Genomic DNA, 15,391 nt, shown 5'->3' with positions numbered 1-15,391 from the left:
AATCTTGTGAGGATTTTGGTTTTCATTACATGGAATTCATACTGACGGCTGCTTCTTTTCATCTTCATCAGCAAATACTTCAAGTTCTCTGTTCCAGGAAACAAGGTTGTGTCCCTCCCTACTCAGGTAACTAAGGAGCCACTCTCAAATCCTGATGCTACCTTCTTGACGTAGTCTAGTGACCTGGACTGTTTGCTAAGTCAAGGGAGATGGAGGAAAGAGCTAGGAGTCAAAGGGCATTCATGGAGGTCTAGACAAAGACATGTACATGCAAATATATATAGGAGGATGGGGAAATAGATCTATGTGTCTGTATTTATAGGTCAAGTATTAAGGTGGCGGAAGGACCTTGGGCCTCTACTCAAACACTCCCTCAATGCATGAATACCTTCTTTTATTAAATTGGAACTCTATGATGCTCACTCTCCCGACACAACGGCTGGAGCCAAAGTGGGTGAACAAGTAAATGTGAAGAAAGCTGATGGTGCCCGGCTATCAAAAGAGATAGTGACTGGGGTCTTAAAGGCTTGAAGATAAACAAGCGGCCATCTAGCTCAGAAGCAACAAAGTCCACATGGAAGAACACACCAGCCTGCGTGATCGAGTGGTCCCAAAGGGATCAGTTACCAGGCATCAAAGAACAAAAAATCATATCATTGACTGCACACCTCCATGATAGGATCACTGAAGACAAATGGGTGCATAAGCAAATGTGGTGAAGAAAGCTGATGGTGCCCGGTTATCAAAAGAGATAGTGTCTGGGGTCTTAAAGGCTTGAAGGTGAACAAGCGGCCATCTAGCTCAGAAGCAAATAAGCCCACATGGAAGAAGCACACCGGCCAGTGCGATCACGAGGTGCCCAAGGGACCAGGTATAAGGCATCATGCAAAAAAAAAAAGATATAAGTGTGTGTATGTATGTGTATGTATGTGTATATGTATATATGTATGTATATATATGTGTATATATCATATTAAATGAAGGGGGAAGTGCAGAGTGGAGACCCAAGGCCCAAGTGTCGACCAATGGAGATCCCCTCATAGAGGGGTTTAGGAGAGGAGATGGGTTAATTAGGGTGTGAGGTAGTATCGATGAAGAACACAGCTTTCCCCCAGATCCTGGATGCTTCCTCCCCCCAACTACCATGATCCGAATTCTACCTTGCAGGGCTGGATAGGACAGAGGCTGTACACTGGTGCATATGAGGGTTGGAGGTACAGGGAATCCAGGGTGGATGATACCTTCAGGACCAAGGGTGTGAGGGACGATGCTGGGAGAGTGGAGGGTGAGTGGGTTGGAAAGGGGGAACTGATTACAAGGATCCACATGTGACCTCTTCCCTGGGAGAGGGACAGCAGAGAAGGGGGGAAGGGAGACTCCGGATAGGGCAAGATATGACAAAATAACGATGTATAAATTACCAAGGGCATATGAGGGAGGGGGGAATGGGGAGGGAGGGGGAAAAAAAAAGAGGACCTGATGCAAGGGGCTTAAGTGGAGAGCAAATGCCTTGAGAATGATTGGGGCAGGGAATGTATGGATGTGCTTTATACAATTGATGTATGTATATGTATGGATTGTGGTAAGAGTTGTATGAGTCCCTAATAAAATGTAAAAGAAGAAAAGAGAAAAAAATGATTAGGGCAAAGACTGTACAGATGTGCTTTATACAATTGATGTATGTATATGTATGAACTGTGAAAAGAATTGTATGAGCCCCAATAAATTGTTAAAATAAAAAAAAAAGAATGCAGATTGGGTAAGTATGTTGAAAGAACACAACTTCTTCTGATTTTAAACCACATCGTATCCCCTTGTGTTTGAAAGACTTTCTCATTTACAGGTGCCAAATCAAGACAATGTAGTGTTCTGGAACTCCCATTTTTAGCAGTGTTTATTCACAGTTTGTTATGATCCCCACACTCAGATGTCTTTGCATAATCAATAAAACACAAGTAGACACCTTTCTGGTATTCTCTACTTTTAGCCAAGGTCTTTGCTGTCGCCAGTAATAGCTCTCATTCCATGCGCTTTGAATCCTGCTTGAATATCTGGCAGCTCTCTGTCAGTGTACTTCTGGTATTTTAAATACCTGTGGCATAGTTTCTAGCTGCACCACAACTTGCAGGCCCAGACAGTGGTGATTTCCCCTACTCTGCATTGTTCTACAGCTTTTCTAACAAGTGTAAAGCAACCTATGTAACGAATCTACTTGTATATGTTGCGTCTCATCCTCCACCTTCTGACTGTAATATACCATATATACCTTATGTATAAGCCGAGTTTTTCAGTATATTCTTTCTTTTTTATCAGTAACTGGTATTTTACTGGTTGTTTTGAGGCTCAGTACAAAGAAATGATAATTTGTACATAATTATTATTTGTTGTTTGGGGTCACATTGGGTTGTATTTTTTTATATTTATATAATTTTTCTTTTTCTTTTTTAATAAATGGGGCTCATACAACTCTTATCCCAATCCATACATACATCACTTGAGTAAAGCACTCTTATACATTCATTGCCCTCATCATTTTCAAAATGCAATTTTTCTAGTAAAATTTAGTGTCTCCGCTGATAGTGGGTCAGCTTATAATTGAGTATATATGGTAAGCTCCTTAGGAGCAGAGATTTTTGTCTTTGTACTACTTGGTATCCCATCACCTGCCTGAAACAAACACAGAAATATTCAATGAATTTGTTTTTTTTAAAGCATTTTATTGGGGCTCGCACAATTCTTATCACAATCCATACATACATTCATGTGTCAAAAACATATGTACGTTTGTTGCCATCATCATTCTCAAAACATTTGCCTTCTACTTGAGCCCTTAATATCTGCTGCTCATTTCCCCCCAAATTTGTTGTTTTTAAAGATGAAACTGTTAATATGAATTGGGCATGCTCAAATTTGTAAAAATGGAAAGAAGTAGTTGATGTGGGTTTATTTGTGCTCTCTAGCCCTACCTGTTCTGTGATCAGTTGGGGGCATTTTCCAGTGATCCACCTGTGGTATGTGTGTCAACTTGTGTGCAGCCTCCACCCAGCTACAGCTATTTGTCCCCAAATTCGTGGGACTCAAGCCTACAGAACTGATGCATTGCAAACTGAACTAATGCAATCCATGTCTTGAAACAAAACACGAATGCATTGTTGAGTGGAAAACAAGCTGCATTGTAAACTTTCATTTAAGTCACAACAAAAAGTGAAAAAAATCAAAGATAAGAGGGGAAAGTACAGTAATCATTTTGAATATGACAATGTTATCTGACATGCTCAACCAAAAACAGATTAACTAAAGATTCACATGATTTCAAATCACCACAGCAATGAATGAGAAAATGTGGAGGCTTTTTGAATCCACAGCTTAAATTTCACATACTTTTCCATCTCTTGCCAAGTGCTATTAACTGAAATTTCAGACTAATGATTCCAAGGAATGGTCCTGAATTTGGGCAAGACTGTATTTGCTTGAAGCTGACATGCCCCCACACTGAAGCAGCATTGTGATTCTTACCTTGCATGCTGTTATTAAGTGCCATGGAGTCAGTTCCAACCCACAGTAATCGTACGCACAACAGAAGCAACCACTGCCCAGTCCTGTGCCATCCTCAATTGTTATGCTTGAGCTCATTGTTGTGGCTAAGGTGTCAATGCATCTCCTTGAAGGCCTTCCTCTCTCACTGTTTCTGCTTTACTAAATCTGATGTCCTCCAGGAATTGGCCTCTCCCAAAATGTCAAAATATGTAAGACGTCTCAACCGCCCTGCCTCTAAGGAACACTCTGGCTCTAATTTCCCCCAAGACACTGCTGGTTGTCTTTTAGCAGTACACTTTTAATATTCTCCAGCACCACAATTCAAATGCATTGATTCTTCTCAAATCTTCTTTATTCAACATCCAACTTTCACCTGCATATGAGGCAATTGAAAATACCATGGCGGGGGGCCAGGGAGGGAGAGGGAAAATGAGCTGATAACAAGGGCTTAAGTAGAAAGCAAAATGTTTTGAGAATGATGAGGGCAACAAATGTACTTTTGTGCTTGACACAGTGGGTGTATGCACGGATTGTGACAAGAGTTGTACGAGCCCCCAATAAAATGATTTAGAAAAAAACAATACCATGGCTTAGATCAGGTGCACTTTACTCCTCAAAGTAATATCCTTCTTTTCACCACTTGAAAGAGGTCTTGTGCTGCACATTTACCCAGTGCAATGTATCGTTTGATCTCTTGACTGCTGCTTCCATGAGAATTGATTGTGGATTCAAGCAAGGCAAAATCCTTGACAATGTCAGTCTTCATTTATCATGATGTTACCTTTTGGTCTAGTTGTGAGTATTTAAGTAGTCTTTACATTGGGTTGCAATCCATACAAAAGGCTGCAATCCTTGATCTTCATGCGTAAGTGCTTCAAGTCCTCACTTTCATCAGGCAAGGTTGGGTCATCTGCATATATCTTATAGGACATAGCATATTACCTCACTTGCACAAAATGGGCATTTGGTTTTGTCCAGCCCAGGTTTTCAAGGGATTATACCAATATTTGGCAGTCATGGGAGACTCCTGCTTCAAACACATTATCTCCTTCTTTTTTTTTTAATTTAAACATTTTATTAGGGGCTCATACAACTCTTATCATAATCCACACATATGCATACATCAATTGTATAAAGCACATCTGCATATTCTTTGCCCTAATCACTCTCAAAGCATTTGCTCTCCACTTAAGCCCTCTGCATCAGGTCTTCTTTTTTTAAATTTTTTATTATCTCCTTCTTGAAGGGAAGGAGAGTCTAGCTGTTTCTCTTGGCTATTGTCAGTAGTTAGCCATGGGACTGAATAAGTCACTTTCCTTTTGGGAGAAAGTCTCATCTGTGAATTGTGGGAGTTGTACCAGATACCCGTTAAATGTATTTTTTTTAATTCTGCTATTTTATTTTTTTAAGTATTACATCAGTGATGTACAACAAAACTCTTCAAATTTACAGAACTGATTGGAAATATATCTCATAAAAGTGTTCATTTATTAAAAATATTGTACAACCTATTGCCATTAAGTCCTCACAGCAACCTTATAGGGAGGAGCCTCTCTACCCACACAGCAGCTAGTAGGTTTCGACCACCAACCTTGAGGCCCGTATGTGCCAGTTTCCACTCAAATTAGGTAACAGATACGGGGGATTTATTATCCCACTTCTGTGTATAAAGATGTGTGCACAAGATTTTGAAATGTGGTCTATTAAGCATGTTAAACAGGTTCTCTGTGTGCTGTTTTGGTTTTGTGATAGGAATTCTGTTGTCCTTTCAATAATTCTTGTTCCTCCAGAGGGAGCTGTGCTCTCGAATTCTCACTATTAGCATGTCATGTGAGCAGCATTAAACGTAGGGAGGCTATTGATTCCCCTATTGCTAAGAGTCAGAGTCTTAGCTGCAAAGCTCAGCTGCTAACTGCAAGGTGAGCAGTTCAAAACCACCAGCTGTTCTGCACAAGAAAGACCACTCCTGTACGGAGTACAATCTAGAAAAGCCTATGGAGGACCTCTGCTCTGTCACTCGGGGTCAGAGATTTGGACCTGACAGCAGTACCTGATGACAGCAACAATGATAAGACTGCACAGGAGTGGTCACGGCTTAGAAGTTCAAGAACAAACTCACTGCTATTAAGTCAATTCAGATTCATAGTTACCCTACAGGACAGGGTGGAATTGCCCCTGTGCATGTCTAAGACTAACTCTTTACAGGAGTAGAAAGCCCTGTCTGTCTCCTGAGGAGAAGCTGCTGGTTTTGAACTGCTCACCTTGCAGTTAGCAGCAGCCCAACTTGTAACTACTATGTCACCAGGACTCCTCAGAGCTCTAAAGGAGGATTAAATGAACTGATCATAGTCATGGTCATGGTGGGTGGTAGTTTGGTTTTTGATTGTTAAATAATCCTCAATAAAGCAATTCCTTTATAATATTTTCTAGGTATAGCTGTTAGAATAACTACATGTAAAAGGAATTGTATGATGGTTTATTTTTCAATGATAGTAATATTTCAATAAAATAACACCAAAAAACTTTCTCAAACAACTAAACTAAGTATTAAGTTGCTATGAAACTTACTTCATCTTTCTCAGTCTCAGTTTCCTCATATGATCAAGATGCTGGACAGATAACATCTTGACTGTGCTAGAGTTGACTGGTTCACTATAGTGTCCATTAGTCACATTTAACTGCTGAGTGCTTGAACCAGTGTGGACTGTAAGAGTAAAAACACACACCAGAATAGATGAGCAAAGAATGTAAAGTATCTAGTAGTTATTCAATATTGATTACATATTAAAAGTAGAACACTTTGCATATACTGGACTGATATAAAATATATTGTTTAAACTACTTTAATTGTTATTTGTTTATGGGTTGTAGAAAATTTAAATGGCACGTGGGGAGATTTGGGGATAATTAGTATGTATGTAGGGATGTGCGGTATATGTGTAGAACAATATACAAAGGAATGAATGAGCAGACGTCCTAAAAATTTGTTTAAACTCAGTTTCTAAAAACAAAACAAAAAATCATAGTGTATAACTATTAATCCGGAAGAACAAAGCAACAAAAAAGTAAAATTGTCATTCTAAGAAGCTCAAATGGAGGTAACATATAGTTTATGAAGAAAACTCCAGTCTATTGAAAATATTCACTAAAGCCAAAGAACATATCCCAAACTACCCCTACTCTACCTTCTGACATGACATTAATTTCCAAATCTCTTGTTTTACCTTTAAAAAAACAAACAAAATCAACAATGAATTTCTGCATTCTACTTCATAATAATTTTCTTAAAAAAAAAAACCCTTTCTATTTGAAGTTATAGCTTACTACCAAGTAACAGTAACACTCCAGAAAGTTTGGTCCCATGCTTACCCTGTGATTTTCTGTTCTTTTTAAAATTCATTTTATTGGGGGCTCATACAGCTCTTATCACAATCCATGTATATATCCATGGTGTCAAACACATTTGTACATATGTTGCCATCATCCTTTTAAAAACATTTTCTTTCTAATTTTCCCCTCCCTTCCCCGGTTTTCTGTTCTTTGTAGCACACTAGGATTCTCATAGTTATAGTTAAAGTTTGTTACCAATGGGAATAATGTGGCAATGTCTTTTCTTGTAAAATGAAGGATAATCCAATAATGGTTTGGCAGATAAAGCTAAATGAGGTACACCTATTCCTCACTTTTCAATCATCTTGTTATCTGACATTTCACATTCACAACAGTGGTACAAATACCTGACTATTTTATGCACTAACAACCTGTGTAAGTCAATAGTGGATGCCAAGATGCAGGGTGAGAATAATGCTGGCTGTGATGGTTAAGGTTAAATGTCAATTTAGCTGAGTCATGATTCTTGATTTGCCAGTTATGTCTGACATTTGGCAGTTTCACAGATCTGTATAGCTTCCGTTTTGTGATCTGTGCTGGTCATCCTCTGTTTTAGCATAAAGTCAGTTTTCCCATAATTTGTCTTTGGGATCTAACCATGTTAAACCTAGCTCTAACTCTAAGTCTAACAACAACCCTAATCCTAACTCTTACCCCCAACTCTTACTCTATCCCTAACCGTAACTGTAACCCTAACCCTAAGTCTAATACCAACCCTAATACAAACCTGAACCCGAAGACTAACACCAACCCTAAACCTAACCCTAACACCAATCCTAACACCAACCTTACCCTACCCCTACCCCTAACTTTGATGGAACACCAACCCTTACACTAAACCTAACAATAACCCTAACCCTAACCCCAAATTTAAACCTAACACTAATCCTGACACTGTCTAACATCAAAACTAATCGTATGCCAACGCTTTGTCTAACATGAACCCTAACCCTATGTATAACACCAATCCTTACCTTAACTCTAATCCTAACTCTAACACTAAGCCTAAAACTAACCCTAATCCTAACCCAAAGCCTAACCTAAGTCTTACCCTAAGCCTAAGCCTAGAACTAACCTTAAGTCTAACAACAACCCTAACCTGAACCAAACCCCAAGTCTAACACCAACCCTAACCCTAACCCTAAGTCTAACACCATCCCTAAACCTAAACTAATCCTAAATCTAACACCAACCCTAGGTCCATTCCTAAACCTAACCCTATCCCTATCCCCAACCTTAAGTCTAACACCAAACTTAACCCAACCCTAATCCAAAATTGAACCCCAAATCTAACCCTAACCCTACCACTAACCCTGTCTAACAACAACCCTATCTCATATGCTAACCAAATCCTAACCCTAACTCTAACATGAAACCTAACCCTAACCTTAACTCTAAGTGTAACACCACCCTAATCTTAACTGTGACTCTCAGCCCAAGTCTAACACCAACCCTAATACTAACCCTAGACCTAAATCTTACCCTGAGCCTAACCCTAACACCAAACATAACCTCACGCTAACCCTAAGTCTGAGACCAACCCTACCCCTATCCCTAAACCAAAGCCTAACCCTAATCTAACACCAACCATAACACTAGCTCTCACCCTAACCCTAACACTAATATGAACCTTAAACCTTACACAAACTCTAAGCTAACAACAACCCTAACCCTATTGCTAAAGATGTTTTCCCAGTCAGGGGTCTCTCTTATTACTCTTTTGGTGAATTCTTTCAATGTACACAGTTGACTTATCTTTAGTATATCCCACTTGTCTATTTGTGACTCCTCTGTATTTGTATCCTTCCCTATTTCCCATAGCCTGTGTATTCCCTGTGCCAAGGTTCTCAGGTTTGTCCAAATTCTTTCATTACTGGACCTAACTGTTTGGGGATTAATCTCAAGGTCTGTGATCCACCTTGAGTTTATTCTTGTGCATGGGGTGAGGTAAGGGTCTTGCTTCATTTTTCTGCAGATAGATATCCATTTTTTCCAGCACCATTTATTGAAGAGGATCTCTGCTTCCCATTTGATATTTTGGGGGCCCTTATCAAGGATCAGTTGCCTGTATGCTGATGTTTTTATTTCTGGGTCTTCAGCTCTTTTCCATGGGTCTGAATATCTGTCCTTATAACAGTACCACACTGTTTTGACTATTGTGGCCGTATAATATGTGCTAAAGTCAGGTAGAGCAAGTCCTCCCACTTTGTCCTGGTTCTTGAGGAGTTCTCTGCTAATTCTGGGCTTCTTCCCCCTCCATATGAAGTTGGTAATCAGTTTTTCCAATTCTTTGAAGAAGGATGATGGTATTTGTTATCAGGATAGCATTGAACTTATATAGTGCCTTGGGCAGAACTGACATTTTTACTATATTGAGCCTGCCAATCCACGAGCATGGGATGTTCTTCTAGTTATTGAGGTCACTCTTGGTTTCTTGTAGTAGTATTTTATAATTTTCCTCATACAAATCATTCGGGTTTTTTTCTTAGTCAGGAATATCCCTAGATATTTCAATTTGTGCTTGGCTATAGCGATAGTTTATTGTGCCAGCCTGGTCGATAAACCCAAGTAGGATTAATTGAAGGGTGGAGAGGTAAATGGCTCAGTGAGCCTCGCCTTGCTAGTTCTGTGCCTCAATTTAAAGGGTACGCTACCTGTGGGACGCCTAGCCTGTGGACCGTGTTGCTGTAAGTTAAGGTCCTTTTAAGCCCACACGATTGGAATGTTCATCTCTGGAGCTGGGGACTGACGGTGACAATTGGTGACCTGCCTTGGTGTTTGCTGCCTGGGTATATATATATAGCCTAGCTCTCTCTACAGAAAAGGGACTGGTGGCTTGTAGGAGGCATTCGGCTGATCAAGGTGTTTACTAATGGGTGACCATTTAGTCCCCTGTGCTTCTGTGTCTTTGCAGACAAAAGCATTGCAAAATGACTGTTATTTGTGACTTTGCTCCTAAAAACATTGAGAGATAACTCAGTTATTTATGATCTCTTTGAGGCTCTCTTGAATCTTGCATAGCCATGTGATTGTCTTTGAACTTAGTGTTTTTATTATTCTAAGGTTAAGAAACTGACTAGTTAAGTAACATTTGCATAGATAAGAGTTTAGGAATGTTTTTTTAAGTTCTTTCATGTTTGTTTTGTAACCAATCCCTTGTAAGAAGAGTATAAAAACCAAGCTTCAAATATACTCGGTACTTCAGTCCATCAGACTGTCAACCTCCCCTGATTCCATGTTTTGTACATATCTCTTTCTTTTCCTTTCATCCGCATGTGTCATTTTGAACCCAGCTTGATGCGGGATAGCTGGTCTAATCCCCGCAGTGGCTCTCAAGGACTGCTAGTGTCTCACTGCTTTATAATTTATCATTTAACTGTTAATGTCTTGTATTATCTATCTGTATATAATTTAACAGTTCATTTCTTGTGTTATTTATCTATCTTTATAAATATATTTATGTATAATTAATAGCAACCTGGTTTTATCTCTCTAGAGAACCCTAACACATTTTGGTACCAGGAGTGCTTCTAGAGAAATAAACCATAAATATGGGTTTCTTAAATTGACTTTCCAACCTGATTAGTCTTAATAGCACTTCAACACCCCAAAACGTGGATATGTCTGCTACTCTTACTAATCCATGGTGTGAAATAGCAAAGATAATACCTAAAGTAGCACCACTGATAGATGAGAAGCTGGTTAAAGGAGATGTTTGACATTTTCCAGGAGTTTTGTAATGATGACAAGTATAGGGAAGATGGTTGGCTGGTCCTTCTTACAATGGAAAATGTGATTAAGGAGAGGGATGATCTCAGTCTCAAAAGCGCGCCTCAGGTGCAGACTAATGGATTTGAAAACTTCCATCTGTGCTACAAAGAAGAGCCTTCTCTCCTCTAGTAAAAGAGCTGACATTGCTGAGAACCAGGTCCAGATTCTCATTATATGAGTGGCTGAATTACAACGGTAGCTGAATTGCAGATCTAGAGTAGTGTCTGAAACCAAAGTAAGTGCATTAATTGGGAAAAGGTGGGCCCCTGAAACATGGGATGGGAACATATGGGTTGATGATCCAGAAGAAGAGGATATTGAGCCCTTAGAAACACCTGAGCAGATTAGCCAAACTATTCAAGTTGATATGCCAGGTGGGGCTGCATCAGTAGCATTACCTGAGGAAGATGCCTCGCAAGATATTGCTGAGAGCACCCAGGAACCACCCTTACCACCCATTATTTCCGCTAGACCTGTCACTAAAATTAAGTCTCAGAAACCTCTGAAAGGTGAGGTTGAGATGATTATCCAAGAAGAAGCGTGCAATACTCATAAACACCTGTTCGAGTTTTCAAATACGTACAAGCAAACGACTGGAGAATATCCCTGGGAATGGTTACTAAGAGTGTGGGATACTGGTTCACGAAATGTAATATTAGACAGGTCTGAGTTTCTCGATATGGGATCCCTAAGCACAGACTCTTCTTTCAATGTCTCTGTGAGACAGGTTAAAAAAAAGGATGTAAATCTTTATTTGGTTGGTTCAATGAAGCATGGACTGCCAGATGGCCTAGATTAGACCAACTTGAAATACATGACCTTCCTTGGTACACTGTAGAGGAAGGCATCCAAAAGCTTAGAGAAATTGGTATGTTAGAATGGATCTATCAAGATATTCCCTTAGACCCAAAAATGGGGTGTTCTGAGGACGTACCCTTTACCACAACCATAAGGAACAAGTTTGTGAAGTGGGCCCCAGCATCTCTTAAGACTCCTGTAATTGCTATTTCATGTGCACCAGGATTAACAGTGGGCACTGCTCTCAGCGAACTCCGACATTTGCCCACAATGGGGCTGATGGTCCCTGTGATGGTAGAGGGCAGGTGTCAGCACTGAATCAACAGAGACAGGGTGGGCGTGGTTATAATAGACAACAAGTTTTCAATAATAAAGTAACCTGTCTCGTGTGGAATTATGGCATTAGCTACTTAGGAATGAAATAGATGGGAAGCCTACTAAATATGTGATCTGTACAGGCAAAAGTATGGTAGATCAGGTGAACAGCAGAATAGACAGTCACGATCACTCAATTCCCAGACCTGAGCCAGTTTACAGACCCACAACCCCTTGAATGAAGGGGAGGCCGGGTCCCTTGTAAGGAGGATCCTGCTACATCACTGAAGGTTTATACTGTTACTCTTTCTTCTAGCCTTCCCCAAAGGGACCTGCGGCTTTTCACAAGAGTGACTGTTCATTGGGGGAAAGGAAATAATCAAACTTTTGGGAGATTACTAGACACGGGCTCAGAACTGACACTAATTCCAGGAGACCCAAAATGTTTCGAAGGTCCACCAATCAGAGTGGGGGCTTATGGAGGTCAAGTTATCAATGGAGTTTTAGCTCAACTACGCCTCACTGTGGGTCCAGTGGGCCCCCAGACCCATCCTGTGGCTATTTCCCCAGTTCCAGAATGCATCATTGGAATAGACATACTTAGTAACTGGCAGAACCCCCATATCGGATCCCTAAAATGTGGAATAAGGGCTATCATGGTAGGAAAGGCCAAGTGGACACCATTAGAATTGCCATTACCTAGGAAAATAGTAAACAAAAAGCAGTACCGCATTCCGGGAGGGATTGCAGAGATCAGTGCCACCATCAATGACTTGAAAGATGCAGGGGTGGTGATTCCTACTACATCCCCATTTAATTAACCAATTTGGCCTGTAATGAAGACAGATGGATCCTGGAGAATGACAGTGGATTATCAGAAACTTAACCAGGTGGTGACTCCAATTGCAGCTGCTGTCCCAGATGTGATTACATAGCTTGAGCAAATTAATACTTCTACTGGTACATGGTATGCAGCTATTGATCTGGCTAATGCCTTCTTCTCCATACCAGTCTCAAAGGACCACCAGAAGCAGTTTGCCTTCACCTGGCAGGGGCAACAATATACTTTCACAACTCTCCCCCAGGGGTACATCAACTCTTCTGCCCTGTGCCATCATTTAGTCCTAAGGTACCTTGACCACCTGTCTATTCCACAAAATGTCACACTGGTCCATTATATTGATGACATTATGCTGATTGGACCCACTAAGGAGGATGTATCAAATACTCTAGATTCATTGGTACAATATCTGTGTATAAGGGGTTGGGAAATTAACCCAACAAAGATTCTGGTACCCTCCACATCAATAAAATTTCTAGGGGTCCAGTGGTGTGGGGCATGTGGAGATATTCTTACTAAAGTGTAGGATAAGCTATTTCATTTAGCGCACCCAACGACTAAAAAAGAGGCACAACGCCTATTGGGTCTCTTCGGATTTTGGAGGCAACATATTCCTCACTTGGGTGTTCTACTTCGACCTATTTATCAAGTGAAATGAAAAGCATCCATTTTTGAGTGGGGCCCAGAACAAGAAAAGGCTCTTCAACAAGTTCAGGTTGCCGTGCAAGCTGCTTTGCCACTGGTACCATATGATCCAGCTGACCCAATGGTGCTAGAGGTGTCAGTTGTAGATAAAGATGCAGTGTGGCCGAGGCAAATCACTGGGGGAGTGCAGCGAAATAGCAAGGAAATGGAGTGGCAAGGTCCCCAGGGAATACTGAAAGTGGACTTTGGGGCCAGGGCGTGGTGCCCCAACAGACTGGACTGGAAAACGCTCCTAAGGGCCAGCAAACGATCCCTGAACTAACTACAAGCTTTTCTCTTGTGAACTGTTTTGTTCTGTTCTTTGTCAGCGGTTTGTTTTTGTTGTTTTGTTGTCTGGTTGTATACTGTTGCTTTGTTTTCCTCTGTCTTGTTTTCGTGCATGTTAGTGTCTCCACAGGTCTGTCTGAATAGGACAGGCTGGATGAACTATCTGGAGGAAAAACAATGGGACCGAAAAACCGGGGGGACTTGGGGTAGGGGGGTAAGGAAGTGGTGTTAACAAACCCAGGGACAAGGGAAAAACATGGGACCCCAAATGGTAGAGAAGGGGGAGTGGCAGGCCTGGTGGGAAATGATCAAGGGTAAGGTTGCTTAGAGAAGAGGTATACTCTAGCCCAGGCGGCGACGAAGCATGGTAGTAGGGCAGGAGGAAAGTCAAGGGAGATGGAGGAAAGAGCTAGGAGCCAAAGGGCATTCATGGAGGTCTAGACAAAGACATGTACATGCAAATATATATAGGAGGATGGGGAAATAGATCTATGTGTCTATATTTATAGGTCAAGTATTAAGGTGGCGGAAGGACCTTGGGCCTCTACTCAAACACTCCCTCAATGCACGAATATCTTCTTTTATTAAATTGGAACTCTATGATGCTCACTCTCCCAACACAACGGCTGGAGCCAAAGTGGGTGAACAAGTAAATGTGGTGAAGAAAGCTGATGGTGCCCGGCTATCAAAAGAGATAGTGACTGGGGTCTTAAAGGCTTGAAGATAAACAAACGGCCATCTAGCTCAGAAGCAACAAAGTTCACATGGAAGAACACACCAGCCTGTGTGATCGAGTGGTCCCAAAGGGATCAGTTACCAGGCATCAAAGAACAAAAAATCATATCATTGACTGCACACCTCCATGATAGGATCGCTGAAGACAAATGGGTGCATAAGCAAATGTGGTGAAGAAAGCTGATGGTGCCCGGCTTTCAAAAGAGATAGTGTCTGGGGTCTTAAAGGCTTGAAGGTGAACAAGCGGCCATCTAGCTCAGAAGCAAATAAGCCCACATGGAAGAAGCACACCGGCCAGTGCGATCACGAGGTGCCCAAGGGACCAGGTATAAGGCATCATGCAAAAAAAAAAGATATAAGTGTGTGTATGTATGTGTATATGTATATATGTATATATATATCATATTAAATGAAGGGGGAAGTGCAGAGTGGAGACCCAAGGCCCAAGTGTCGGCCAATGGAGATCCCCTCATAGAGACGTTTAGGAGAGGAGATGGGTTAATTAGGGTGCGAGGTAGTACCGATGAAGAACACAGCTTTCCCCCAGATCCTGGATGCTTCCTCCCCCCAACTACCATGATCTGAATTCTACCTTGCAGGCCTGGATAGGACAGAGGCTGTACACTGGTACATATGAGGGCTGGAGGTACAGGGAATCCAGGGTGGATGATACCTTCAGGACCACGGGTGTGAGGGACGATGCTGGTTGGAAAGGGCGAACTGATTACAAGGATCCACATGTAACCTCTTCCCTGGGAGAGGGACAGCAGAGAAGGGGGGAAGGGAGACTCCGGATAGGGCAAGATATGACAAAATAACGATGTATAAATTACCAAGGGCACATGAGGGAGGGGGGAATGGGGAGGGAGGGGAAAAAAAAGAGGACCTGATGCAAGGGGCTTAAGTGGAGAGCAAATGCCTTGAGAATGATTGGGGCAGGGAATGTATGGATGTGCTTTATACAATTGATGTATGTATATGTATGGATTGTGGTAAGAGTTGTATGAGTCCCTAATAAAATGTAAAAGAAGA

This window comes from Tenrec ecaudatus, chromosome 7, assembly GCF_050624435.1.
Source record: "Tenrec ecaudatus isolate mTenEca1 chromosome 7, mTenEca1.hap1, whole genome shotgun sequence".
Classification (NCBI taxonomy): Eukaryota; Metazoa; Chordata; class Mammalia; order Afrosoricida; family Tenrecidae; genus Tenrec; species Tenrec ecaudatus.
The sequence above is the reverse complement of the archived record's forward strand: the minus strand, read 5'-3'. Positions refer to the sequence as shown.